Here is a 27,869-nt window from a genome sequence, read left to right as displayed (position 1 = left end):
AAAAGCTAAAGGAGTTCATCACCACCAAACCAGTATTATATGAAATACTGAAGGGTATTCTTTAAGAAGAGGAAGAAGAAGAAAAAGGTAAAGATAAAAATTATGAACAACAAAGTAACAACAAATACATATCTATCAACAAGTGAATCTAAAAATCAAGTGAATAAAAAGTCTGATGAACAGAATAAACTGGTGAATATAATAGGATCAGGGGCATAGAAAGGGAGTGTACTGACAATTCTCAGGGGGAAAGGGGTGTGGGAGGTGTGGCAAGAGACTGGACAAAAATCTTACATCTATGGATGAGGACATTGCGGGGGGGGGCGGTAAGGGCAAAGGGTGTGGTTGGAACTGGTGGAGGGGAGCTAGGGGGGGGGAAAAAGAGGAACAACTGTAATAATCTGAACAATAAAAATTTATTAGAAAAAAAAGATAGAGGAAGACATAAACAAATGGAAGAACATACCATGTTCATGGATTGGTAAAATAAACATCATTAAAATGTCCATACTACCTAAAGCAATCTATAGATTCAGTGCAATACCTATTAAAATACCAATGGCATATTTCAAAGATCTAGAACAAACTCTTCAAAAATTCATCTAGAATAAACAAAAGTCCCCGAATAGCCACAGCTATCCTGAGAGAGCAAAACAAAGTTGGAGGGATCACAATACCAGACATCAAACTATATTACCAAGCCACGGTTCTCAAAATTGCCTGGTACTGGCACAAGAACAGACATATAGATCAATGGAACAGAATAGGGGACCCAGAAATTGACCCAAGCCATTATACTCAAATAATATTTGACAAAGGAGGCAAGAGCATATAATGGAGTCAAAACAGCCTCTTTAATAAATGGTGCTGGGAAATTTGGTCAGATACATGCAAAAAAACGAAACTAGATCACCAGCTTACACCATACACAAAAATAAACTCAAAGTGGCTAAAGGACTTGAATGTAAGACGGGAAACCATAAACTCCTACAAGACTCCATAGGCAGCAAAATTGCAGACATATGTCATAGCAATATCTTTACAGACGCAGATCCTAGGGCAAGAGAGACTAAGGAGAAAATAAACAAATGGGACTACATCAAAATAAAAAGCTTCTGCACAGCAAGAGAAACCATCAACAAAACAAGAAAGCCCACTGCATGGGAGAACATATTTGCCAATGTTATCTCCGATATAATCACTCCAAAATTTGCCAATATTATCCCCATATAATCACTCCAAAATTGACAGGGAACTCATACAACTTAATAAAAGGAAGATATACAACCCAATCAAAAAATGGGCAAAGGACCTAAATAAACACTTTTCAAAAGAGGACAATCAGAAAGCCAAGAGACACATGAAAACATGCTCAAAGTCACTAATCATCCGAGAGATGCAAATAAAAACAATAATGAGGTACAACCTCACACCTGTCAGAATGGCTATCATCAACAAATCAACAAACGACAAGTGCTGGAGAGGAAAAAGGAACACTTCTTCACTGCTGGTGGGAATGCAGACTGGTGCAGCCATTGTGGAAAAGAGTATGGCGTTTCCTCAAAAATTTAAAAATGGAACTGCCATTTGACCCAGTAATACCACTTCTAGGAATATATCCCAAGAAAACAGAAACACCATTCAGAAAGGATATATGCACCCCTATGTTCATAGCAGCACAATTTACAATAGCTAAGATTTGGGAACAGCCTAAATGCCCATCAGCAGATGAGTGGATGAGAAAACTATGGTACGTCTACACAATGGAATACTACGCTGCTATAAAAAAGAGTTCCTACCATTTGCAGCACCATGGATGGAACTGGAGAGCATTGTGCTAAGTGTAATAAGCCAGGCAGTGAAAGACAAATACCACATGATCTTACTCATTTATGGATAATAAAGAACATTATAACCTGATGAACAAAAAGAAAGATACAGAGGCAGAGAAGCATCGAACAGACTGTCACATTACAGCGGGAAGGCTGGGGAGTGTTGGGGAGAGGGGGAAATAGATCAACTGAAGGACTTGTATGCATGCATATAAGCACAACCAATGGACACAAGACACTTTGGGTGGGGGGTGAGTGCATGTGCCAGAGGGTAGGGGAGGCTGGGGGAAGGTCAATGGGGGAAAAAGGAGACATGTACTACTATTTGTAATATTTTAAACAATAGAAAAAAATAAAAACAGAATTAAGAACTCTTTATGTGCCAATATGGAACAATCTCTTAAGATATATTTTTAAGTGAAAAGAAAACATGAAAAAATAAGACGGTTAGTTTATATATGTGTAAAAAATGAAAATATGTGCTTATATATACAATAATATATCTTTGAAAGTATTACAAAAGAACCTGTTAACATTAACTGCATTTGGAATTTTTCTCTATTTTCCCCCTTTTTTAAAAACTAAGAAATATAGTTATAAAAAACTGCATAAGCCCTAATTGGTTTGGCTCAGTGGATAGAGCGTCGGCCTGCGGACTGAAGGGTCCCAGGTTCGATTCCGGTCAAGGGCATGTACCTTGGTTGCGGGCACATCCCCAGTAGGAGGTGTGCAGGAGGCAACTGATCGATGTTTCTCTCTCATCGATGTTTCTAACTCTCTATCCCTCTCCCTTCCTCTCTGTGAAAAATTAATAAAATATATATTTAATTTAAAAACTGCATAAAACATGCGCATAAAATATATTGAATTATTATTAAGCAAATCCCCATATAATCACTGCTTGGGTTGAGAATTAGAATAACTACCCACACCCACAAAAGCCCTGTATTGGCAATAAGAGAGGTAATTTTTATGGAATATCTTTTTGTATCTTTTGAGTATTGAACCATGTAAGTATATTAGCTACCTAACAGATATTTTCTCCTTCCCTCCATCCCTACTCCTCACAGAAATGCCATGGATGCCTTGAACTCTTTTATGGATAGAGGCCTGGTGCACAAAATTCGTGCATGGGGGGTGTGTCCCTCAGCCCAGCCTGCACTCTCTCCAATCAGGGACCCCTCAACAGATGTCCGACTGCCCGTTTAGACCTGATCCCGGTGGGACATCCCTGTCACAATCCAGGACTGCTGACTCCCAACCGCTTGCCTGCCTGCCTCTCTGATTGCCCCTAACCACTTCTGCCTGCCAGCCTGATCACCCCCTAACCACTCCCCTGCCAGCCTGATCGACGCCTAACTGCTCCACTGCCAGCCCAATTGCCCCTAACTGCCCTCCCCTGCCAGCCTGGTCACCCCTAACAACCCTCCATTGCTGGCCTGGTCGCCCCTAACTGTCCTCCCCTGCAGGCCTGGTCACCCCCAACTGCCCTCCCCTGCCAGCCTGGTCGACACTAACCGCCCTCCCCTGCCAGCCCAATTGCACTTAACTGCCCTCCCCTGTAGGTCTGGTCCCCCCCAACTGCCCTCCCCTGCAGGCCTTGTCCCTCCCTACTGCCCTGCCCTGCTGGCCCGATTGCACCTAACTGCCCTCCCCTGCAGGCCTGGTCACCCCTAACTGATCTCCCCTGCCGGCTGGGTCACCCCTAACTGCCCTCCCTTGCCAGCCTGGTCACCCCAAACTGCCCTCCCCTGCAGGCCTGGTCCCCCCCACTGCTCTCCCCTGCAGGCCTGGTCACCCCAACTGCCCTCCCCTGCAGTCCTTGTCCCTCCCAACTGCCCTCCCCTACAGGCTTGGTTGCTCCCAACTGCCCTCCCCTGCTAGTCTGGTCACCCCCAACTGCCCTCCCCTGCAGGCCTGGTCGCTCCCAAATGCCCTCCCCTGCCGGCCCGATTGCACCTAACTGCCCTCCCCTGCAGGCCTGGTCACCCCTAACTTCCCTCCCTGCCTGGCCTGGTTACCCCCAACTGCCCTCCCCTGCAGGCCTGGTCCCCCCCAACTGCCCTCCCATGCAGGCCTGGTGCCCCCTAACTGCCCTACCCTGCAGGCCTGGCTACCCCCCCAACTGCCCTCCCCTGCAGGTCTGGGTCCCCCCAAACTGTCCTCCCCTGCAGGTATGGTCGCCCCCAACTGCCCTCCTCTGCTGGCCGCCATCTTGTGTCCACATGGGGTGGCCAATTTGCATATTACCTCTTTATTATATAGGATTGGTGTAGCAGTTTTTCTATAGCCAAATAAATAATATCAGTTAAACTTACTTTATTCCATGTTTCATATATATTAACTAACTAGAGGCCCGATGCACGAATTTGTGCAAGGGTAGGCCTTCCTTTCCCTGGCTGGCGGCACCAGCTTCCCTCCGGCTATCGGCATCCAGGCTTCCCTCCGGCTGCTGGCACCTGGCTGCTGGCACCCGGGCTTCCCCTGGCTGCCGGCAGTCAGCCCTGCCCCCTGCCCACACCTGCCTTGGCCTGGCGCTGCATGCATCCACCGCCACTCCCTTCCCCCTTGATTGATCGCCCTGCCAGCCAGTGGCTTGGGCCTCCCTCTGTGGGAGATCATGGGGCAATGGTGCCCCCCCCCAACCAATCACATTGCACCCACCTTGGCTGGCCTGGTGTCAGTGCGTGTCATAGAGTGGTCGTCCGGAAGGTTGTCTGGACAGTCGTTCTGCTGTTCCATCATTGGGTCGATTTGTATATTACACTTTTATTATTATAGATCAGTCTACATACAAGTCATTTAAGCCTATGAAGCATCTACTATTGTTGTCTTCATTGTGCACATAAGAACATGGAGGCACAGAGTTAGTAAGTAACCTGTTTAAAGTGGCATTGTGAATAAGAGCTGAGAAACTGGGATTTGTATCTAGGTAAATGTGTCCCAGAATACCAGTTCTTCACTGTTACACGGTTCCACTTCTGTAAATTCTATAACCCAGGCTGTGAGGCATTGTAGTTACTGACCCCAAGCAAGTAGAGAAGACTTTTGGCTAGGGGCCACCAGGTGGGAGCCTAAGAGCTGACTTATTATGCAAAGACACGAGCAATTGAGAACAGACAGGGTGCAGTGAGTCTGGGACCTAGAGTATCACCCAACTGGTAAATTCTACAAAGTATTTAAATGACATTCCTAGGACATCAGAGAAGTAAAATTCTGGTCAGTTCCCCTAGTCCAGCCGTGGGCAAACTACGGCCCGCGGGCCGGATCCGGCTGTTCTATCCGGTTCTCTTGCTCTCCCCTCCACTCCTTTACTTTGAATTTATATTAGTTCACACAAACACTCCATCCATGCTTTTGTTCCGGCCCTCCGGTCCAGTTTAAGAACCCATTGTGGCCCTCGAGTCAGAAAGTTTGCCCACCCCTGCATCTGACCTCAGAGCTTCCCCAGTGTCTTAGAGCTCAGTAAATATTTTTTGAATGAATGAATAAGCTTTTTCCACCTATAAACTGGAGAAGTCTAAGAACCTAGCCTACAGAAATACTTGCAGAAGTAAGCAAGTATGTATGCTGCAGTATTATTTGCAATAGCAAAACTGCAATCAATTCAAAAGCCCATCCACAGGGGACTAGTTAAGTGGATTATGTCTGAGAGACAGCACAGCATTACAGTTAAGGGTGCTTACTCTGAGCTAGGATGTTCAGGTTTGCATCCTGGCCCTGCCATTTATTAGCACAGGTTTGGACAAGCTCCCTGACTTACTGTGCTTTTAGTCCCTTCATCTGTAAAACATGGATAACAAAAAGACCTACTTCATAGCTTTGTTGCAAGAAGCTAATTTATAGCTTTGACATGTAGTAAGTACTGAAATCTTATCTATTATCATAGCCATTCACACAATGGAATATTATGCAGCTGTTGAAAAGAGGTAGATTTGTATGCACTCATTTGAACAGATGTCAAAGCTATATATTTTAGGTAAAAGAAAACAGGCGTCAGAATAATATGTCTGATACAACTCCAATTTTGTAAAAAACGTTTTGAAAAAAATCTGTGTGTTGTGTGCACAGAAAGAAAGCCTGCAAGGACACATAAAACTGCTTAGTGACATTACTTCTGAAGAGTTGTATGAAGGGGAGTCTCCTTTTGACTTTATACATTTTGTGTGTGTGTGTACAAAGAATATATATATATTTACAACAAGCATTCATTATTCTTGGAAGAAAAAAATAAATAGGGAAGACTTCTAAATCAGAGAGGCTCAGGAAAGAATAGGGCAGTGGGAAGAAAACATCCCTTCTCATGGGCTCTCCAATCCAAGGTAATGCTGCATGATGGCCCTGTGTCTCACAGTACTGCCTTTCTACCTGACCGCATGGCACTAAGAGACGAGACACATAGTTCGTTGGTACCAAACCTTGTTATGTGTTCCTAAAATAATTCCTGCAATGTAGCAAAAAAACCAAGGTTCTGCTTTATATGCTCTCACTTAATGAATAAATCATGGAAACTCAGATTGTCAAACTGGAAGGATCTTAGAAATTATCTAGGCCAACCCTCTCATTTACAAATGGAAACAATGAAATGTGTTCCTGAGAAGTTATTAGCTGTCAAGCAATTTTGAGATATAAAATTTATTTTCCAGTGACTAACTCAGAGACATATCCCTTGGGGAGAATTTTATTCTAAGAGCCAATTAATGCACTACATCAGAACCTGCTGCAAGTTCCCACATTTCCTCTCTCCTCCCTTTTAAGCCAATGCTTTCCACACCCCCTCCCTTCCCTCCAATTTTATTCTAAAGGTCAATTAATGAACTACATCTGAAATCTTTATACAGTGCAAGTTAGTAAACCACTTGGGAGAGCAATTTGATGATATCTCCCAAAGGTGAAGATTTTTAGACCCTGTGATGGGACAATTCCCTCCTAGATACAAACCAGATAGCAACAGTCACATAAGAATATCTACACAAGAATGATTATAGTAAGCCCTAACTGTGAGCCAAAAACTGGAAATGGCCTAATTGTCCATAAACAGTAGAATAGATAAATAAATCATGGCATATTCATTAAATGGAGTGCTATACAATAGTAAAAAAAAAAAAATGAACTAGAGCCACATGGCACAACATGGTTAAATTTCACAAATACAGCACAGAATAGAAAAGAAATTGGAGAAGAATTCAGACCATCGATATAAATTTTTAAGACATATAAAGCAGTGGTATATGCTGTTAAAAGACAGTCATATGTAGTAAAAGTTTAAATAAATGCATGAGAATAATAAACACCAAATCCAGGAGAAGGGTGACTTTGGAGAGAGGGAGGGAAGGAGAGATCTCTAATTACAGAAGGATAGATAGGGTTTCATCTTTACTGGTAATGTTTTTTCTGAAGCTGAATTGTTGGTAACCTGATTTTCATTACATTATTCTTTACTAGAGGCCTGGTGCATGAATTCATGCACAGGTGGGGTCCCTCAGGGTGGCCTGCGGAGATCAGGCCCCAGCTCACACCTCCAGCCTCACAGCCCCAGCTCATGCCCCCAACCTCACAGCCCCACAGCCCTGCCTGGCACCCCACATTGGCCTGGTGCCACCCCCTCACCTGCTCCACCATCCCACCTGCAGGGTGATTGATCTGGGCCGGGGCCCCCTGCCTCTCTCAGCACCTGGGAGCTGGGTGGTGGGCCCACCCCCCACCGCCACTGGTTGCCATCTGCGGGGTGATCGGTGGGGCAATCTGGCCCCCGTATGCACCCGCTTTGCCCTGGCACTGCCCGCTCACCTGCTCCACCATCCCACCACAGTCCAGTTCTCTTTGGGGCTCATCGGGGCCGGCAGAGCCTCCACTGACGCCCGCTACCAGCGCTGCATCGCTGATGCACACCATGTTCTGTGCTGCCCCCTGGTGGTCAGTGTACGTTATAGTGAGTGGTCGAAATACTGATAGAATGACTGCCCGAGGGGACAATATGCATATTAGGCTTTTATTATATAGCATTAGAGGCCCGGTGCACGAAATTCGTGCACGGGGTGGGGGTGTGTCCCTCAGCCCAGCCTGCACCCTCTCCAATCTGGGACCCCTCGAGGGATGTCTGACTGTCTGGTGGGATTGGGCCTAAATGGGCAGTTGGACATCCCTCTCACAATCCAGGAATGCTGGCTCCCAACTGCTCGCTTGCCTGCCTGCCTGATTGCCCCTAACCCCTTCTGCCTGCCAGCCTAATCACCCCTTAACCACTCCCCTGCCAGCCTGATTGATGCCTAACTGCTCCCCTGCCAGCCTGATTGCGCCTAACTACTCTCCCGTGCCGGCCCGGTCACCCCTAACTGCCTTCCCTTGCAAGCTTGGTCGCCCCTAACTGCCCTCCCTTGCCAGCCTGGTCTCCCCTAACTGCCCTCTCCTGACAGCCCGATTGCCACTAACTGCCCTCCCCTGCCGGCCTGGTCAACCCTAACTGCCCTCCCTTGCCAGCCTGGTCACCCCTAACTGTCCTCCCCTGCAGGCCTGGTGGCCCCCAACTGCCCTCCCATGCAGGCCTGGTATCCCCTAACTGCCCTCCCTTACTGGCCTGGTCCTCCCCCAACTACCCTCCCCTGCCGGCCATCTTGTGGTGGCCATCTTGTGTCCACATGGGGGCAGTCATCTTTGACAACATGGGGGCGGCCATCTTGTGTGTTGGAGTGACGGTCAATTTGCATATTACCTCTTTATTATATAGTATACCTCTTTGAATGTGTAAACATTTTCATAATACATTGTTTAAAAGATACAACAGAGGGGAGGGAAGATGGCTGCCAACAGGAAGGCAGACTGCAAGATAGTGCGTGAGTGAGAGAACAAAGGGAGAGTGTGTGGTTGCACAGGGGGTGTTTGTTGGTGAGTTGAGGGACAGCTATACTCCAGAGGACTGTGGGGGACTGCCAGACGGGGTTCCCCTGACCGGGCAGCCTCCACTGCTGCTGGGATCCCTCCCGGAGCGACCGGCTCTGACACGGAGACTGTGCCATCTTGAAGGGGAGAGTGGATGTTATCAGAAGCCTGAAAATCCTGGGAATATACAACTACAGCACCCACCGAACAGCTGTGAACTCGAGAACATTGGTCCCCAAGTGGTGCGAGCATGCAGATTAGGAAGAGCTCTGCACCTCCTCACGGAAAGGTCAGATTTCGCCTGGGATAAGGTGAGGTCTGTGGTCCGGGCAGGAGAGAGAAACGCGCACTGCAGGAGCTGGAGGACCTGGGGAAGTCTGCGCCCAGAAAAATCCACAGCCATTGGGGCTGATGTGCTCCACGAATGTGGAATGGGATCCGCAGAGCTGATAACAGAAAGGAACTCTAAAAAGCAACCCATAGCTGAACTGGGCGCAAAAGGACAGCCTAAAAATTTTAAAAGTGTGCCGGCTGCTTAGACCCAAGGGGAAAAAAGACTGCACAGACTTGCGCCGCAGCGCCGGAGTTCACACACTTACTCTGGCGCTCGCTCTCTCTCTCTCTTTCCCCTTTAAATCCTTGCTTTTGATTACTAAGCCCAATACATAGGATCACCCAATTGGGGACACTCTAAGAGACTGCAGGGGAAAGTTGTTTTTGTGGAACCTGGGGATCAGAGCGGGGAATAATGATAACAGAACCAGCTCTGGGGCAGCCCATTCCCCCAAACCAGTATTAAGTGCCACAGAGAAAACAAAATCTAAACACTAGCTAGAGAGGACCTATAGACCCAAAGCTGAATCGAGAAACATTGCCACCCAGGGGTTGAATCACAAATTGACTATTGTGTAAACACAAATAAAGGAGTATAAGAAATAAAGATATACTGCCTGCTGAAAAATCATGACTGTTGCCTACAACACTGAGGAGCAGTGGAACGCAGGGAACTTCAATACTGTCCTGACTAGGAAACAGGCATACCAAATAGAACAGTACAGGAAGTGAATGACCATCACTACTGCACGTTTTTTTTCATCTTTTACTTAAGAAACTAATTTTTTTTGTTTTTTTCCTCACTTGGTTTTACCTTTTTAATTATTGCATTTTTATTTTCAATCAGTATTATTACTACTACTATTTTACCTTTTCTTTAAAAAAAAACAGTGTCATTTTATTTTCCCTTTATTTTACTTTGGGATTAGTGTTTTACATTTTATTTTCATCTTTCCTTTAGCATCATATTATTCTATCTCAACTTTATCCTTATGCCAACATTCTCTTCCTCACTTTCCCCTTTTGCTGTCCTGTTTCTCTTACCCTATTCCTGCTTTAGATTTTCCCTATTCCTTCTTTTTACCCCTGTTAAAATTTCACCCTACTTATATATCTAATTTCCAATCCCCTGCTCCAAGTCCATACACACCTCTCTCATCTCTTTCTTCACCATCAAATTTTTTTCTCTCTGTCCTTTTGTTGCTGTTTGCTTGATTGTTGATTATATCAGTTTTTTTATGCTTGTTTGTGAGATTGTTTCACTTTTTCTTTTCGTTTTGTTTCGTTTTTGTTTGTTTGTTGCTCCTGTTTTCCCTCGCCTCGCTTGATATTAGTTGTTGTTTGTAGTTTGCATTCATCTCTTGGTATTTGTTGCTGGCATTTGTTGGGATTACTGGCTGTTCTATTGGAGTTTTCTCCCCACATAAATAGTTTTATTCCTCTCTTCTTTCTTATTCTCTTTCTTTTCTCTCTTACTTTTTTTTTCCTTTTCCCAGTTTCATTTTTGCACTCCTTTTTTTTTCTCTTTTACTTTCTTTCATATCCTCTAATTCGCTTTTCTCTGGTGGTCACCTTTATTTGACTTTATTAATTGTGAACATATTTGTGTTCGGTGCCTTGTGCATTTTGCCTTGTTGTGTTGTATTTTGTGCCTTTAAATCAATGTAGGAGAGAGAGAACTACATAACCAGACACCCAGAGAAGAGAGATCATGGGGAGACAAAGAAACAGCCCACATATGAAAGAAAAGCAGGCATCACCAGAAAAAGAAGTAAACGAAATGGAGGCAAGCAACCTGTCAGAGAAAGAATTCAGAGAAATGGTCATAAGGTGGATGAAAAGAATGGAAGACAAATTCAACAATATGTGTAAGAACCAAGAAGAAATGAAGAAGAACCAAGAAGAAATAAAAAATGACATCGCTGATATAAAGAACTCAATAGAAACCATCAAGAGTAGACTAGAAGAAGCAGAGGACTGCATCCGTGAGCTAGAAGACAAGGTAGGAAAAATACCCAACTAGAGCAGCTTCTAGAAAAAAAAATTAGAGCGCAGGAGGAGAGCCTAAGGGCACTCTGGGACAACACAAAATGAAACAACATCCACATAATAGGGGTGCCAGAAGGAGAGGAAACTGAGCAAGGAATAGAAAACCTGTTTGAAGAAATAATGACAGAAAACTTCCCTGCTATAGGGAAGAAAAAACCCACACAAATCCAAGAAGCTCACAGAGTCCCAAACAAAATGAACCCCAAAAGACCAATGCCAAGGCACATTATAATTAAATTGGCAAACACCAACGACAAAGTAAGAATCTTAAAAGTGGCCAGAGAGAGACAGAAGATACCTACAAAGGATCCCCCATCAGACTAGTGACTGATTTCTCAACAGAAACATATCGGGCAAGAAGGGAATGGAATGAAATATACAAAGTCATGCAAAGGAAGGGTCTGAATCCAAGAATACTGTACCCAGCAAGGCTATCAATCAAAATTGAGGGGGAAGTCAGGAGCTTCACAGAAAAAAAAGGACTAAGGGAATTTATTACCACCAAACCAGGAATGCAAGAAATGCTAAAGTGTCTGCTGTAAAAAGAAGAAATAGAAAGCAAAGAAGAAACATAAAGAGAAAATGTGGCGACAAACAAGTACCTATCAATAATAACTTTAAATGTAAATGTATTAAATGCCCCAATCAAAAGATATTGGGTAACTGATTGGATAAGAAAACATGACCCATATATCTGCTGTCTACAGGAAACCTACCTCAGAAAAAAAGACGCACACAGACTGAGGGTGAAGGGATGGAAAAAGGTTTTTCAGGAGAATGGAAATGAAAAAAAAAAAAAAGCCAGGGTAGCAATACTTATATCTGACAAATTAGATCTCAAAGTGAAGGACATAATAAGAGATAAGGAAGGCCACTTTATAATACTAAAGGGAGAAATCCAACAAGAAGAAATAACTCTGGTAAACATGTACACACCCAATACAGGAGCACCCAAATACATAAAAAAAACTCCTGGAGGATATCAAGGGAGATATTAACAGCAATACAATCATAGTAGGGGACTTTAATACCCCACTATCACCATTGGACAAATCCTCTAAACAAAAAATCAGCAAAGAAACATCAATCCTAAATGACTCACTAGATCAGATGGAATTAATTGACATCTTCAGAACATTCCACCCCAAAGCCACAGAAAATACATTCCATTCAAGTGCACATGGGTCATTTTCAAAGATAGACCACATATTGGGTCACAGGCAAAGTCTCTTCAAATTCAAGAAGATAGAAATCATATCAAGCATCTTCTCAGATCACAATGGCATAAAACTAGAAATCAACTACAAAAAAAACAATCCAAAAAAATCAAACACATGGAGACTAAATAGCATGCTATTAAACAATGACTGGGTTACCAGAGAGATCAAAGAAGAAATAAAAAACATCATGGCAACAAACAACAATGAAAACACAACAATCCAAAATCTATGGGACACAATGAAAGCAGTCTTGAGAGGAAAGTTCATAGCTCTACAAGCCTACTGCAAAAAAACAAGAAACAATCACTATAAATTACTTAACCCTACAACTCAAAGAGTTAGAAAGAGAGCAACAAGAGAAGCCCAGTGTAAGAAGAAGGAAGGAAATAATAAAGATCAGAGTGGAGATAAAACACATAGAGACCAAAGAAACAATACAAAAGATCAATGAAACCAAGAGTTGGTTTTTTGAAAGGATAAACAAGATTGATGAACCTCTAGACAGGCTCACCAAGAAGCAAAGAGAGAGGACCAAAATAAACAAAATCAGAAATAAAAGAGGAGAAATAACAACAGACCCCAGAAATACAAAGGATTTCTTAAAAATACTATGAACAACTCTATTCTAACAAACTGGACAACCTGGAGGAAATGGACATGTTCCTAGAAAAATACAACCTTCGAAAACTCAATCAGGAAGAATCTAAACAGTTCAACAGGCTAATAACTATGGAAGAAATTGAAGCAGTCATCAAAAAGCTTCCAGAAAACAAGAGCCCTGGGCCAGACAGCTTCACAGGGGAGTTTTACCAAACATTCAAGGAAGAACTAAAACCTATCCTCCACAGAACATTCCAGAAACTTCAAGAGGAAGGAACACTTCCAAGCTCATTCTATGAAGCCAGCATCACCCTCATACCAAAACCAGATAAAGACAACACAATGAAAGAGAACTACAGGCCAATATCCCTCATGAATATAGATACCAAAATCATCAACAAAATTCTAGCAAATCGGATCCAGCAGTACATCACAAAGATCATACACCATGACCAAGTAGGCTTTATCCCAGGGATGCAAGGATGGTACAATATCCGCAAATCAATAAATGTGATATATCACATAAACAAATTGAGAGATAAAAACCACATAGTCATATCAATTGATGCAGAAAAAGCATTTGACAAAATCCAACACCCATTTTGGATAAAAACTCTCAGCAAGGTGGGAATAGAAGGATCATACCTCAACATAATTAAAGCCATATATGACAAACCCACAGCCAACATCATACTCAATGGGCAAAAACTAAAACCATTTCCCCTAAGAACAGGAACAAGACAGGGATGCCCACTCTCAACACTCCTGTTCGACATAGTACTGGAAGTATTAGCCATTGTGATTAGATAAGAAGAAGAAATAAAAGGCATCCAAATTGTAAAAGAAGAAGTAAAGCTGTCCTTATTTGCAGATAACATGATATTGCACATAGAAAACCCAAAAGACTCCATCAAAAAATTATTAGACTTAATAAATGAATTCGGCAATGTAGCAGGATACAAAATTAACGCCAAGAAATCTATGGCATTTCTATATACCAATAGTGAACTTACAGAAAGAGAGACTAAAAAAGCAATCCCATTTACCATAGCACCAAAAAAATTAAGATACCTAGGAATAAACTTAACTAAGGAGGTAAAAGACCTATACGCGGAAAACTACAGGACACTGAAGAAAGAGATAAAGGAAGACATAAACAGATGGAAGAACATACCGTGTTTATGGATTGGTAGAATCAACATCATTAAAATGCCCATACTACCCAAAGCAATCTATAGATTCAATGCACTCCCCATTAAAATACCAACGGCATATTTCACAGACTTAGAAAGAACTTTTTAAAAATTCATCTGGAATAAAAAAAGACCCCGAATAGCTGCAGCAATCCTGAGAAAGAAGAACAAAGATGGTGGGATCTCAATACCAGATATCAAGCTGTATTACAAAGCCACTGTTCTCAAAACAGCCTGGTACTGGCACAAGAACAGACCTATAGACCAATGGAATAGAATAGAGAACCCAGAAATCGACCCAAACCACTATGTCAATTAATATTTGACAAAGGAGGCATGAACATACAATGGAGTCAAGACAGTCTCTTCAATAAATGGTGTTGGGAAAATTGGACAGTTACATGCAAAAAAATGGAACTAGACCACCAACTTACACCATACACAAAAATAAACTCAAAATGGATACAGGACTTAAACATAAGACGGGAAACCATAAAAATACTAGAGGAATCCACAGGCAGAGAAATCTCAGACATATGCCAAAGCAATTTTTTCACTGATTCCACTCCTAGGGAATTGGAAACTAGAGAAAATAAACAAATGGGACTACATCAAAATAAAAAGCTTTTGCACAGCAAAAGAAACCATCAACAAAACAACAAGAAAGCCCACTGCATGGGAGAACATATTTGCAAATGTTATCACTGATAAAGGTTTAATCTCCAACAGTTACAGGGAACTCATACAACTTAATAAAAGGAAAATAAATGATCGAATAAAAAAAATGGGCAACGGACCTAAATAGATACTTTTCAAAAGAAGACAGAGGAAGGCCAAGAGACATATGAAAACATGCTCAAAGTCACTAATTATCCCAGAGATGCAAATCAAAATGACAATGCGGTACCATCTCACACCTGTCAGAATGGCAATCATCAACAAATCAACAAACGACAAGTGCTGGCGAGCATGCGGAGAAAAAGGAACCCTTCTTCACTGCTGGTGGGAATGCAGACTGGTGCAGCCACTGTGGAGAACAGTATGGAGTTTCCTCAAAAATCTAAAAATGAAAGTCCCATTTGACCCAGTAATCCCACTTCTAGGACTATATCCCAAGAAACTAGAAACACCAATCAGAAAGGATATATGCACCCCTATGCTCATAGCAGCACAATTCACCATAGCTAAGATTTGGAAACAGCCTAGGTGCCCATCAGCAGATGAGTGGATTAGAAAACTATGGTACATCTACACAATGGAATACTACGCTGCTATAAAAAAGAAGGAATTCTTACCATTTGCAGCAGCATGGATGGACCTGGAGAGCATTATGCTAAGTGAAATAAGCCAGGCAATGAAAGAAAAATACCACATGATCTCACTTATTTATGGAAAATAAAGAACATTATAACCTGATGAATAAAAAGATAGATACAGAGGCAGTAAAGCATCGAGCAGACTGTCAAATTACAGCATGAAGACTGGGGAGCGGGGGAAAGAGATCAACCAAAGGACTTGTATGCACGTATATAAGCACAACCAATGGACACAAGGCACTGGGGGGTGGGATGAGGGCATGCGATAGGGGGTAGGGAAGCCTAGGGGATGGTCAATGGGAAAAAAAGGAGATATATGTACTACTATATGTAATACTTTAAACAATAAAAAAAATAAAAATAAAAGATGCAACAAATCCCATACTGAAAGGAAAAGTCATAGTTTTCAGAAATAACAAAATACTAAAAGAAATGTATAAGATATAAATGCTGTCCTCAAAATGATGGTATTATTCTTTAAACTTGCCTCATTTTCCTGGGACTAGTTTCATGGGAGGGAATCTGCAAGAGAAGCAGCAGTTGGGCACAGTGGACTGACAATCAGAAGATAAGGATTCACTCTCTCAGATACTCAGCAGGTTTGGGAAAGAGATCAATTTGATTAACCTCTTAATCTTTTTCACATTTAAAAATGCAGCGTTGGACTAGATTATCTAACGAGGTTTTTTCCCCTCGTTTGACAATTTCTTCCAGCTATTTATTTATTTATTTATTTATTTATTTATTTAATTTTTGAGTAGCAATTCCCAAAACTGTGTCTGGAAGATGTTAAAGTGTTTCCCATGTAGAAAAGTGTTCCCTGGTCAAATCAGTTTTCGATTAAGTGCTGCAAATCAGGGCCCTTTAAAAGCCAATTTACCTGAGGGCCTTCTCTATACTGGGTTAAACACAATTAAACAGATTTATTTATAACAGTACTCAGAACCTTTATTTATTTTTTTATATGTACAATATTACATACTTTGTTATCTTTTGTTTTAAAATGAGCTTTAAATTAAGTTATAGATATTTAAGTAACAAATTGAGATTTCTGAAATCAATCCATAATTACACAAATTTACAGAAAGATAATTTGAACTACTGTTATCACAGCTAAACAGTAAAGGTCAAGCTGGCAGAATAGGCACCACATAAAGAATGTAAAATAACAACCCAATAATAATAATAATTGTGGTACTAAACATTATTGACAACTTTGCAGCTATGTATCAGCCTGAGAAGTTACAAATAGTTACCTTAAATTGGTGCCTTTGAATGCAACTAGAGCAGTCTTCCTCAGCTTTTTTTCTTTTTATCATTGACCCCTTAGGAGCCATTTTTATTTTATTTTATTTTTTCCATCATCATTTATCAACTTTATGCCCTCTTCCATCTTCACTTCTGCCCACACAATCACCACACTATTGTACATGTCCAAGTCATCAGAACCTTTAATATGCTTATATGCATTGTGAGTCTCCAAGGAGAATTCTGTTTTAAAGCATTTTCAAAAAAGTATTGGACCGCAGAATGCACCCACCACCACCACCACCACTACCACCACCACCACTCCTTATTTTAAAATGGAATCTATTAACATTCTCTCAGAACCATGTTCTGTGGAATATCGGTTTGATAAATGCTGTCCTGGGAGGATTTATCTCGCTTGCTATTTTAGTTGCTGCTGTGTGTTTAGAATCCCTGGTAAAGGAGGAATGCGGTTTCATATTATAATTTCTGAGTGTGGGTTCCCTTGGAGTGAGTGTCCATGGCAAGTTTAGAAGGATATCTCTTGGGTTTTGTTAGTGAGAGCCCACCCTATCTGTCACTGTGGCAGATTTAACATGAGAAACTTCTGTGTATCTATGGTTCAAAGTTCTGCAACCCAGATGTGTTCTCTGTATTTGGCTCTTGGGTCTTTGCTAAGTTTGCTGCTTCAAGCCATGCTCCCCTCCTTTTGGGTGACTGCGGAGCTAAAGGGTCCTCTGGCCCAGAGCTCAGAGATACTTTACAAGGGAGGAATGCCCCATGGAACAAATCTCATAGAAAGAGGAGTCTTTTCCATGTGCCTTCATCCCCCAGCAATAGTTTGCAGGAAGCAGGACTGTAGGATGGAGGCTGGCCTACCCAGGAAAAGAGGGGCTCAGTCTTCTTTCAGGGTCAGGACACTTATCACTTCCACTAGTAGCATGGCCTTTTCAGGAGGGGGAAGGGGTATTCCTAAAAGGCCCCAAGGTTGTCTGGAACCAGCTCCCACCCAGATCCCAGAGGTAAAATCTCCTGAGGTTTGGCATCCCCACAGGGCCCCCAAGGGGATTTACCTGAGGGCCTTTCATCTAGAAACAAGGATTCCTTTGGAAAAGTCAGGAGCTAAGGTGAACTAGATATAGGGCTTATTAAAGACTTTTGTTCTTTTGAACTATCAAAAAGAAAACATAAGAGAAAAGTATGTTCTTTCCCAGACAGCATACACCATGCTCTCAATGGAAGCAGAAGCAGGCAGCTGTCACTGCTGCTTTCCCTCCTTCTCTACTTCACTCCATCCCAGCCCAGCAACCTGCTTGGACCCAACACCTGGGCAGCCTGGCTTCACCTGCTTACTAAAGACAGGATAAGCTTTAACTCCCCACACAGTCTCAAGTCAACTTACCAGGCTGGGACATTGGGCCTGCTGCCTGAGAAGGGTAAGGAGAGCAAAAGGAATGGGGTGCTTGACTTCAGGAAAGGTAAGCCTGATTTCAAAGCACTCCAAGCTGTGCTCCCAAGAGTAGAGAGGCGCTTCCTGATTACAGAGTGTAGAAAGAAAACCAAGGGAAAAGCAAGGGGGGAAATGCAATAGGGAAGACAGATTGAGCCAGATAGTAAATGTGGAGATGAGGATGCGCCTTCTGCCCCAGGAGCCTAGGTCAGAGTCCAGTTTACTCCACGGAGGCACTCCTGTGTCCTATCTGTGAACAAGACACTCATTTGTTCAGGGAACCAATTTCTTCTCTCCTCCCTTTTCAGCCAATTCTTTCCACACCCCTTCCCTCCCACCAGGAAATCCAAACCCGTCGATTTTTGTCCTTCCACCCATGGACAAAAAGCATGTCACTGAGAACAAGCAAACAAACAAATAATACCCCCCTCCTCTTGGACCGTCTTCTAATTCATTAGTTGCTCAAATTGGCTTGAGTTTCTATTCCTAGGCATCTTTTCCCCCTCGACAAATCCAAGCAGTAGCCACTTCATTGTGGGTATGTTTTAATGCAAGTTTTTCCCTAAAGGCACACACAGGCAGCAGGCAGGCATGTGTGTGTGTGTGTGTGTGTCTGCGTGCGTGCATGTGCGTACACACACACACACACACACACACACACACACACACACACACATACACCACACCTCTGGAGCTTCCCCTCCCTCAGTCTTTTCCCCTCAGCTAGAAGAAAAAGGGTGAGGCTTAAAAATAATTTCTCTGTGGCCTACCTTCTGAGTCCGTCAGGTCTGAGGAGCAGGCGGTAACTGGGAGCTAGAAGGCCCGGGGCTGGACTGCCTCTGTGAATCAGCAAAGAAGTCCCTGAGACAGGGATGCTGACAGCTGCTGTATGCACACTCTCCCTCTGTCTCTCCCACCTCCCTGCCCTCCTTCTCCTTCTCCTCCTCCCCTCTCAGAGTCGCTCTGTGTTGCTATGCAATCATCTCACCGGGACTAACAGCATCACTCCAACCTCCGGCTAAGATACCCTTGACTGGGCAAATGCAGAAAGAGCAAGGACAGTTTTGTCAAACTCCCAGAGCCTTGGCGGCTCTCAGAAATTCTAATTCATTAGAAGCAGAGGAGGAAAGCGGAAGAGGCTGAGAGGCAGCCAGGGAGAGGGGGAGAGGCTTCCACTGAGGAGGAGGGAGAGGAGGAGAAGGAGGAGGAGGAGGAGGAGGAGGAGGAGGAGGAGGAGGAGGAGGAGGAGGAGGAGGAGGAGGAGGGAGAGGAGGAGAAGGAGGAGGAGGAGGAGGAGGAGGAGGAGGAGGAGGAGGAGGGGGAGACAAAAGAGGCCTGGAGATCAATACAAGCTGCTGAGTGAGGAGCCTGGGCCCCAACTTCCACAGATCTAGCTCAGAGCCAAAGCCAACTTCAGAGCCAGCTGCTGGCAAGGCCCTTCAGTAGCCAGTCCAGGAGTTAGTTTATGTTGAAGGTTAAAACATCCAGTCCTAGAGTCAGCCCTGGTACCCAAGGTGTGGTCTTGGGCCCAGGGCTCTGCCAGTCATCCCTAAATTACGTTCTTGCCCCCTCTTAGAGCTACATGTAGAAAAAGCCTAAACAATGAGGGAAACAAAATGGACCTTGAATGATTTGAAAAAATGCAGCTCCTCCATACTTTCCTTCAACAATTACCCCACTCACTCTTTCTCCTTCTGTTCATACTAGCCCTTACTCTTTTCACTATTACCCTGTTAGAGAGAAGAAAATAGGAGCTCCAAACACCCTGAAAGACGTGGGTGAAGCCACTAAAAGGATGGAGGGGATTATATCCCTTTACAGAGCACAGTAGGTTACCTACTAAATATTTGTGGGATGAATAAATTGGATGGATGGATGGATGGATGGATGGATGGGCAGATAGCAGTCAAAAAGCTCCCATCTCTATTCTCCTACACAAACATACGTATATTTGAAGCCCTAGAAACTCCAGGCCAGGGCAAAGGATAAGAGAAGCATTCTTTCCAAGAACAGGGTGTGCGTATGAGAGAGAAACAGACTGCTTTGGGATTTGGTTGCTTAACTTTATTAATTTGTCTCTAAAAAGTCTATAAACTCTGATGGCACTGGGATTTAGAACAAAAAATACTTCCCAGCGCTAAGAACCTGGGATTAGTATTTACAAAGTATCTGCAAGGACTGAGTATTATTATTATTATTATTAATATTACTAGAAGTAGTAGTAGTACTATTATGGGAAACTCTCAGCCAGATAATAACTAGTATGTGTGTGTGTGTGTGTGTGTGTGTGTGTGTGTGTGTGTGTGTTTTCTTTGGAGAGGAAATTTTAAAAACTTTAGCTGCAGGTTTCAGTAGAAGGTTAGCGACCAGGCCTGATCTCTTAAAAAACAAACAAAATGGGAACCAACTACCCCTTCTCCCAAGTTTGGCTTTCAGAGATGCATGAGTGACCCCTCCTGCCTGGCCAAAGTGGCAGCAGCCAGGCCCCCATGCAGTCGCAGAAAGGGCCTTTGATTTGTGAAGGGCCTTTTGAAAGCACATCCGGCTTCTCAATCTTCACACCCTCAACAGAGCATTTCTTAGCTACCCAGCCAGCCTCACCCAGGCCTGGCCCTGAGTCTCAGTCCCAGTCTTAACGCTGGCAGCTTTCAGGGTTTCTCAACACCATCCAGGCCCAAAGCCCCAGGGGTCCTTTGCAAGTGACTTTGAATGACTTGAAGTGGGGAGTTGGCTAGAAGAAAGACCAGAAGGAACACTCTGAGAAATTGTTTGGGCTGGCACAGACACAGAATGGCTGTGACAGGCACACACAGAACACATGGGAACCTGACTCACTGCTCACCCTTGGCATTAGCTCAAGAGCACACTGAACAACACCAGAATCTAGGTCTAGAAGGAGGAAGGAGAGTAAGCTGGGAGTGGGGGTACTTGCTGCCCACTTTGATTGCAGCTGGACTTGCCTAGATCATAAGGAGCACTTGAAATAATCCTTTACTTTTCTCTTTCTACCTCCAGAACAGGGGTGGGGCCTGCAAAGTCATTTGGTCTGGCCCTGTCAAGGCATTAAGGGTTAGTTAATTAAATATTTGACCAAATATAACAGGCTAATTTTTTTGTTGTTAATCCTCACCAGAGGGTATTTTTTCCATTGATATTTTAGAGAGAATAGAAGAGAGGGGAAGAGACACACAGAGACATCTATGTGAGAGAGACGCATCGACTGGATGCCTCCCACACATGCCCTGACTAGGGCCAGGGATTGAACCTGCAACCAAGTTACATGCCCTTGACTGAATCAAACCTGTGACCTTTCAGTCTGCATGCCAACACTCTAACCACTGAGAAAAACTGGCCAGGGCAGCAGGCTAATTTTTAAAAAATATTTTTACTGAATTTTAGAGAGAGAGGAAGGAAGAGAGAAAGATAGAAGCATCGATGAGAGAGAAACAACATCATTGATTGGCGGCTCCTGCAAGCCCCCTACTGGGGATCAACCCCACAACCCCGGGCATGTGCCCTGACTGGAATCAAACCCGTGACCTCTTGGTTTCTGGGTCGATGTTCAACCACTGGGCCATACTGGCCGGGTGCAGCCTAATTTTTAAGTTGATAATTTTGTATGGCCCTCGAATGATGTTATAAATCCCCAAGTGGCCCTAGACTGAAAAAGGTTCCCCACCCCTGCTCTAGATAATGCATTCAGGCTGCAGATACAAAAATACAATATCACCATGCAAATAAACCCAGTTTGTTTTGACGGGTATTAACAAAAGGCTTCCCATAATCTCGCCCACTCACCACATCATGATAGATTCATTGTTCGTTTGCTTAAGGCACTAAAGGCTCCTGTGAAAATGTGAATACTACCTATGAGACAAGAAAACATTAAGCTGCCCTGGCCAGGTAGCTCAGTTGGTTGGAGCATCATCCCATATACCAAAAGGTTGCAGGTTCGATCCCTGGTTGGGGAGCATATGGAAGGCAGCTGATTGATGCTTCTCTCTCTCTCTTTCCCTGTCCTCTAAAAATCAATAAAAACATATCCTTGGGTGAGGATTTTTAAAAACCAAAACATTAAGACATCATCAGCTAGCAACACCTAAGATTTAATTATTGTATTATAACAATAATAATGGCTAACATTATTGAGCATTTACTATAGGCTAGGTACTGTTTGAAGTGCTTTGCACACATTATTAGCTCATTACATCCTCACAGCAAATTAAAATCACTTCTATTAGTACCCCCCTTTCACAGATGAAGCGCTGTGACACAGTGAAGTTAAATGGCTTGCCCAAGGTCACACAACTAATGCATACTGAGCCAAGACATACCTTAGATTTCTCTGGGCAATGTCCACATAATTAACCACTGTGCTATACTATATTCATCTAGTAGTGACCTAATCAGATATCAGGCCTACATAGGTCATTAAGACAAATGTGACTAGGGCAGAAGAATTCCCTGGATAGTTTTTCTATCCTTCGTGCCTTTTCTCAAGCCATTTCCTCTATTCAAAATATCTCCCTGCCCTTTAGAGGTCAGAGACACAAGGGACCTTAAAGGTCAGACTTTTCTCTCTGAGGAGTCCCAAGTGAGCAGACTCCACCAAAAAAATTTGGTTAAGGCTATGAATGGAGTACATAAAGGAAAAGATAAATGACCTTGAGATGAGGTGGAGCTCTCCAATTTGCTAGAGTCCCCACACATTCTATTGTACTCCTCAATTCATTTATACTATCTGCTTGGCTCCTGTGGGCTTTTCAGTATGTGCCGTTTCATAGGCCACTGGAGGTGTATTTGTTACTGTTGATGGCCTTGTGGAGTATTTGGAGGAGGGTTGTTTGGTTGTTTATTGGACAGTGTTGGAATTTGTAGTCTCTAGTTGTGTTTCAGGAGAGGTAATTTCTTTGCATACCATCCCAACTGGATAGAAAAGTGCACTCTGATATTTAAACCCCAGGAAGACTCATATGCACCTATGGGACATGTAGACAAACCAGGGCAAGCTCATAGTCTAGCGTCAACTATTTTTCATAGGAGAGCAAAGAAAGATCAAAGTGGTTGGGACACAAGCTTTGACTGTGGCTCCACCCTGTTAACTTCTAGAAGGATGTTTAATTCCCGTGCTGGTATCCCTGAGTAGGACTTTGCTAGGCAGACAAGGGTAAGTAGGACATTTCAGGTAGAGAGAAAGTATGTGCAATAGCACAATGGTCAGAGAACACAGCTTGCTAAAGGACTGCAAGTACTAGTCAGGTATGGCTAAGTTGAGATAGGGTAACAGGTGTGAAATGGGAAAAGGTAGCAAGAGATACAGTTATGGAAGATACAAAGAGGTGCTAGAATAGCATGCTGAGGATCATTTAAGATTTTTGTTTGCTTGTTAAATCTTTATTGTTGAAAGTATTATATATGTTCCCCCCTTCCCCCCCAAGAGTTTTGTTTTTTAAGGCAAGCAGCCTTTCAGTGGTGATCATTTTGTAGTATATACAGATGTTGAATTAAAACGATGCACACCTAAAACTTCTATACCAATTTTACCTCAATTTAAAAAGGCAAGCAGCATGGTCAGATTTTTATTTTATTATTTTAAATATTATTCTAAAGAACAATTATTGAGTTCCTACTACATGCTAGGTCTGTGCTAGACTCCAGGAACACAGAGAAGACTCAGAAATGGCAACAACTTGGGGTGAAACAATCAATTAACATATACAATAAGTGGAATGGAGGATGAATTGGAGGGGAGACAGTCTGAAAGCTTGGCCACCTGGTAGGTAGCAGTTACAGTACTCATGTAAAGAGGGCCTGAAGCAGGAAAGTTGGTAGTAAGGGTGAAACGGTGCCCCCGACCTGAGTGGATCTTCCTCATATTATCCTTCCTTTTTATTGTTTCTTCCTAAACTTACTACATGCTGAGTTGTTAAAGGAGAAATAAGCTATGAACAGCTTTTTTGTCCTTTGAGGGTGGCAGAGGTGATGTAGGTAATTCCCAGTGCTGTTTCACAACCTTATTCATTGGCTCCCTGACCATGTTTACTACTTCAAATTGTTTTTACTCTTCTCAAACACCCAACTTGCGCCCACCTACCTCAGCCAATAAGCTCCCTTCTTGCTTTACTGAGAAGGTGGAAGCTACCTCTGCAAAATTCTTCTCTGCCTCAGAATTCCTTCCACTTTTCTTCCCCTTTCCCCAACAAAGTAAAGTCTTTTTTTTTCTTCCTCACTAAGGTCAATACCTCTACTCATGATCTCACACCATTCTCTTTCTATCTCCTATGAGACCTTCATAAATTTTCCCTCTCTTCCTTTCCTCTTCAATCTTTTCCTTGCTTCTGACATTTTCTTGCTGACTAAAAACATGTAAGGAGCAGAAATGTTGCTGACTCCTGTGAGCTTGGAAGTGGAAAAAATGTTTACCCACTAGAGAAAGCCCCCTCCCACAACCCACCACACACACACAACCAAGTAAAAAATGTGTTACTGACAATTTGGAGAAAGTCTGGAGTAAACTAACATCATCATGGCAAAGAATTCCCAGGTTTTAGGTAAGGCTGGGAAGTAAAAAACATCATTAAGAAAATGCAGAAGATAAGAATCATAAACCTTTGTCAGTTATTTGAAGAGTATTTTTAACACATTATTTTGTATATGTAGCAAAGAGTGCTTCCAATGAATGGGCATTTAATGCAGCAAAACTGAAAAGGTTAAGTGGAGGGACAGACAGAGGTGAAATGTTTCAGGAGAAGTTGGGATGTGAGAATGAGTCAGACAGTATGAGGGAAGGAGTTTCACCAAGTGTGCATGACATAAACAAGGGAGCAGGAAATTGGGAGGTATGTTGGAGGAACATGTTAGGAATGTGGGGGCACAATGCTGAAAAGGCTAGATTTTGTCATTGGAATTGATAAGGAATAATACAAAGCCATGACAGCTTAAAGGTTGAAGATTCAGTGTTGGCGCAGTCCATGTTCTGAGCACCCTCTGCTGTTTTTGTTGAACATCTCAAAAATGTGGAATTTGTCTTACACACTTGGTTACCTCCCACCCTCTTCTGCTGTTCCTCAAGCTTCTGTTAAACCAGACCCAGCAGCTGGGATGTTATGTAACCAAATATTATGTTCTATTTATGTTTTCAGATATATTCCATTTAGACCACAACCATTCAAATTCCAGTTAAAGTGGTACAGTGGACAGAACACTGAATTGGGAATCCTAATTTTGCTACTTAATTGCTATTAACTTTTCTTGAGTCTTGGGTGTTGTTTTTTCTCCACCAGAAAGAGGATAATATCTGCACTGTCACCTGATTAGGTTGAGAATCAAAAAGGATAATGGATGTGGATATATAGTGAATATACTGAAATTATAAAGTACTATTCAAATGTAAGAGATTATTTTTTCTATTGCTTCAAGGTCCTGGTGGTTTTCTATCTGCAGAAGACACCAAGACCAGGAGTAGATTATAACAGTTAAGGAAGCACTTCCAGGAATGTAACAAGCTCCCTGTTTCCATGATAGGTCAGATATTATATGCTCTGAGTAGATATACCAACAAAGCAGTCAGACTCTTATTCACCATCCTTCACATTATCAACCTTCCCATCCTCCTGCCAGCCCAGAATGCTAGACATACACATATGCACTAACAACCTTCACATATGAGATTCCAGGATAGGATACATGACATAGTAAGAACCACTGGTTTTCTAGGCTAAAGAGAACTGTTACTGATTTGTACTTTTATTATGCTCGGGTTGGTGGGAAAAGGTTGGCATTTCTTGCTTGTAACTTGCATTGAGAGAAGGGAACTAACATTTTTTGAGCTCAGACTCTGTGCCAAACACCATGTAAGGCATTTGACATCTGCTACCTCCTGTAATGCTCACAACTTGATGAGGTAAGGATTACTGTTCCCAATTCTACAAACAAGGAAACTGCAGCTCAGAGATGTTAAGTAACTTGTTCAAGTTCATTAAGCTAATAAGAAATGCAAGTTAGGATTTCATCCCAAATTCATATGACTCTAATGCTGATGCTCTTCCCACTTCTCTTCTTCTAGGCAAGGCCTCAATATTAAAAGTAGGGCACCTCCTAGAAATTACCACTTCTTGGTACACTTGAAAGTACATACTGGCATAACATCTGGCTAGTACCTTGGCCACCAACAGGTAGAGGCCCCTTTCAGGGATACCTTTAAATCCTGGCTTTGTTTTTTAATCTAAAGTAAGCCTAGGCCTAAAAGACTTCTAGCAGTGAGCTCTACACAGCTCACAAAAGAAATGCAAGGTATTTGTCTGATAGAGGTAAAGTGATAATTTCAAGGTGAGAATCTTTCAGTAATAAAAGGATGCCTCACACAGTGTTGTCTGGCCAATAACCAAACAAATAGCTACTCCACTGGCCCCTCCTTAGATTCCCTCTTAAATTCATTGTATAAGGGTGGGTACCGTTAGCAGGTACCCACCTGATATGATGTGAGGAGGACTAAAATACTATCTCTAATGGAAATTACTTTCACCACTGGCTCTACCATGAGGCCTGCAATTCCCTATTAATGATTTTTTTCAGGTTAAGGCATCTGTCAAAATATAAGTGCTATCTTTAATCACTATACATTTGTTTAGCACTTTCATTCTAATACCAGACAGCTATGGGACATGGGGCAAATGATTTTGAAGGGGAAGGCCAAGGGAAAGATTCACTGTGATATATGATGGGCAGCTAGAGTACAGTGGGGCCAGATTGAGACATTTAGAAACCACAATCACTGAAGAGATAACGTTATAAGCCCTACATGCCCATATGTAATTCAAGATAAAGGTAATACTAACATGTAAAATAAGCATAAGATGGGCCCTGGCTGGGTGGTTCAGTTGGTTGGAGTGTCATCCCTTACACCAAGGGTTGCATGTTCAATTCCTGGTCAGGGCATGATACATACCTAGGTTGAGGGTTTGATCCCTGGTCTCCCTATCTTCCTTCCCCTTCCCTCCCACCCTCCCTCCTTGCCTTCTTCCTTCCCTTCCTCTCTCTCTAAAATCAATAAACATCTCCTCAGGTGAAAATAAAAAAATAAGCATAAGATGGTTCAACAAAATCTGATCTTTCCCATAATTACTATAGTAATTCTTTTTTATTGCCATACAATTCACTCTTTAAAAGTGTATAATTCAATGGCTTTTAGTATATTCAGAGCTGTACAACTACCTCCAACACAATCAATTTTACATTTTCATCACCCTCCCACCCAAAAAAACCCATTATCAGTCACTCCCAATTTCCCCCACCCCCTTCCCAGTTCTAGGAAACCACTAATCTACTTTCTGTTTCTGTAGATTTTCCTATTCTAGACATCTATAATAATAAAAGTGTAATATGCTAATTAGACTGGACGTCCTTCTGGACAAAGCCAGGGCTGCGAGGGAAGCCAGGGTCCCGGGTGCCAGAGGGAAGCCAGTACCAGCAGCTGGGGAAGGAAGGCCTACTCTTGCACGAATTTTGTGCATTGGGCCTCTAGTTTTACATAAATGATATCATATAATATGTGGTATTCTATGTCTGGCTTCTTTTACTTAGTGTAATGTTATAAAGGTTCTTCTGTATTGTAACATGTATCAATGCTTCATTCCTTTTCATGGATGCATAATATCCCACTGTATGAATATACCACCTTTTATTATTTCTTTCATTATTTTTTATCCTCACCCAAGGATATATTTTGATTGATTTTAGAGAGAAAGGAA

General features: G+C 42.6%; 1 protein-coding gene across 9 annotated transcripts in view; it reads right to left on the bottom strand.

Moving 5' to 3' along the window:
- DRP2 (dystrophin related protein 2) overlaps positions 1 to 19,242 on the bottom strand; it is a 66,941-nt gene extending 47,699 nt beyond the window's left edge. For 7 of the 9 annotated variants that reach the window (XM_080651901.1, XM_080651904.1, XM_080651907.1 and 4 more), the window contains exons 1-2: positions 19,109 to 19,242; positions 18,891 to 18,959 (exon numbers count right to left, since the gene is read on the bottom strand). The gene's annotated coding sequence lies outside the window, so the exon portion shown is untranslated. Of the gene's footprint in view, positions 1 to 18,072; positions 18,131 to 18,890 lie in introns of those variants that run through there. The other 2 variants (XM_080651902.1, XM_080651903.1) reach the window with 2 other exon arrangements.
- Between the last annotated feature and the right edge of the window lie 8,627 nt (positions 19,243 to 27,869).

This window comes from Plecotus auritus (assembly GCF_963455305.1).
Source record: "Plecotus auritus genome assembly, chromosome: X".
In the NCBI taxonomy this organism is placed as follows: Eukaryota; Metazoa; Chordata; class Mammalia; order Chiroptera; family Vespertilionidae; genus Plecotus; species Plecotus auritus.
This window is presented reverse-complemented; position numbering and strand designations above follow the sequence as displayed.